The sequence below is a fragment of the Xylocopa sonorina genome, chromosome 1, assembly GCF_050948175.1.
Source record: "Xylocopa sonorina isolate GNS202 chromosome 1, iyXylSono1_principal, whole genome shotgun sequence".
Lineage (NCBI taxonomy): Eukaryota > Metazoa > Arthropoda > Insecta > Hymenoptera > Apidae > Xylocopa > Xylocopa sonorina.
The window spans coordinates 740,051-742,498 of NC_135193.1; positions in this window are offsets into that span (position 1 = coordinate 740,051).

Below are 2,448 nucleotides of genomic sequence, written 5' to 3' on the forward strand. Positions count from 1 at the left end.
TGGAGTAGGACTGCATTTTAAGATGCTCCTATCCTTCAAAAGAATGTGAACCCTACACTCCCTTGGAGTAGGACTGCATTTTAAGATGCTCCTATCCTTCAAAAGAATGTGTATCCTGCACTTTCTTGCAAAGGCATAGCGTTTCTAGATGTACAACGCAACGATGCAATAGAGTTCGAATACATCATTCAACGAGATGTCACATTTCATTCCCATGTTTAGTGTAAGATTTAATATTTAATACAACGCGTTATTTCTATAACTACTACACTTCAAAAGAATGTGAACCTTACTCTCCCTTACAGAGGGATGGCGTTTTAAGATGCTTCTACCCAGTAAGCGAATGTGGTTTATACACTTCCTTGCGAAGGCATAGCGTTTCTGGATGCACAACGTGTCGATGCAATAGTGTTCGAATACTTCATTCAACGCGATGTCGTATCTCATTTCAATGCTTAACCGAGGATATAATATTCAATTCAACGCGTTATGTTTATCTCTTCTACACTTTAAATTAATGTGAACTCTACACTCCCTTGCATAAGGATAGCGTTTTCACATGTTTACTTTTCGTAGCAATAGTGATCTACTGCTTCATTCAACGCGCTGCGCTTCTCATTTCAATGCTTAGTGGAAGATGTAATATCCAATTCAACACGTTATGCTTATCTTTTCTACACTTCAAAAGAATGTGAACCTCACTCTTCCTTGTAGAGGGATAGCGATCTATGATGCCTCAATTCTTCAAAAGAATGTTGGTTCTACACTTCCTTGCTACGGAATAGCACTTCTAGATGTCCACGTATCGAAAAAATAGCATGCCATTATGTTCTTCTGCTTCTACTCTTCAAAGGATTGTAATTTCTACCCTTCCTTGCATGGGAATTGCGTTTTTAGAAGTCTACATTTCAAAGTAATAGAGTTCTATTGCTTCATTCAAAGCGGTGTAGCATTTCATTTCAATGCTGCATGATAAGATGTAATATTCAATGCAACGCGTTTTGTGTAACTGCATCTAGACTTCAAAAGAATGTAACTCCCACACTTATTTGTAATTCTTCATTAAACGTGATGTCGCATTTCATTCATCAGTGCGAAGTATGTAAGTAGATTTTAGTGCTCTATACGTCCCATTGTGCTTTTCTGCTTCTGCATTTCAAAAGAATGTGGATTCTACTTATCCACGCAACACGATGCCGCTTCATATTTTGTGCATGTCAAGGCAATTTAGTTTTATTGCTACATGTATTGCGACAGCGCATCTCGTTTCAACGTTTCAAGGTAAGCAACCTGTAACCTTCTATGCATAACAATATGCGTATATGCTTCTACAGTTTTAATGAATGTCAAAAGAAGGGATCCATAAAGCGGGAGCACGCTTCGTAGTTTCTACATGTCAAACAAACGTATTTCCTTGAGTCCATGCAATAAGGTGGAGAATCTATTCTGAAGGTGGTAAATCATGCAACATGTTATGTTCTATTCATTTCATTATACTTGTCTACTCCTACACAGCAACCGATTGTGAATTCTGCTGTTTCTTCCAGCGGAATGGGGTTTCATATTGTCTGCGTCTCAAAGCAGTAGATACATAAAGCATTACACCATGGAATTGCGCATCTCATTTCAACGATTCGAAGTAAATAATCTGTAACAAATTATGCATAGCATTATGCTTATCTGCTTCTATGCTTTATAATGCGTTGGGACGTGAGAAGAACCTCAACCCTCCTTCAACCGTCTAAAGAGATGTCAAAAGTCCAGCGGCCCTGCAGGTGGGCGATAGGCGCTCCGCAATTCGAATGATCAGGAGGACCCCACTCAGAGACACCCGAGGGAGCGAGAAGAGGTGATCGCCGAAATCCACTGACCGATTGCCCCAAACAATACCGAAGCGTACAGCCCACCCCACCAAGGATCCCCGAGGAAGATTCAGGAGATCCAAGGACCACCAGCGAATTCAAGGAACCTGAAGAAGAGAACGTGAGAGCTTATTCGCTAAAGCGTCCAATTTTCATGCCGCATTTCTTGTATTGCACATTGTATATTGTATCTTATATCGTGAAGCGGTTGGTGATCCCCAGTCATTCGCGGCGTGTTGCGTAGTTTCCTGTAGCCCTTGTTAGTTAAACCCACGTCGAGGCCACAAATAAAGAAGCCGTGACTTCAGTATCCCGCGCCCCGAGTGTATGTACTCCGCTAGGCGTAGTCGGGAGGAGGAGCATTTTGAAGTTTCGAGGGTTGTTCCGGCCCAGGTTTCCCAGGGTCGTGTAGTCTATTTCTTTGCTGCTTTCTGAGCAACTAGCGCTCAAGAAATTATAGTCTGGCAGTTTCGAAATACCCCCCGTTTCGATGATTATTTTGGCGTTCGCGAGCCTGTGAAAAGTTGTACGTGAGCCGATACATTGTAACGATAGATCGCTTTAGATTAAAGTACGTTTTACACCT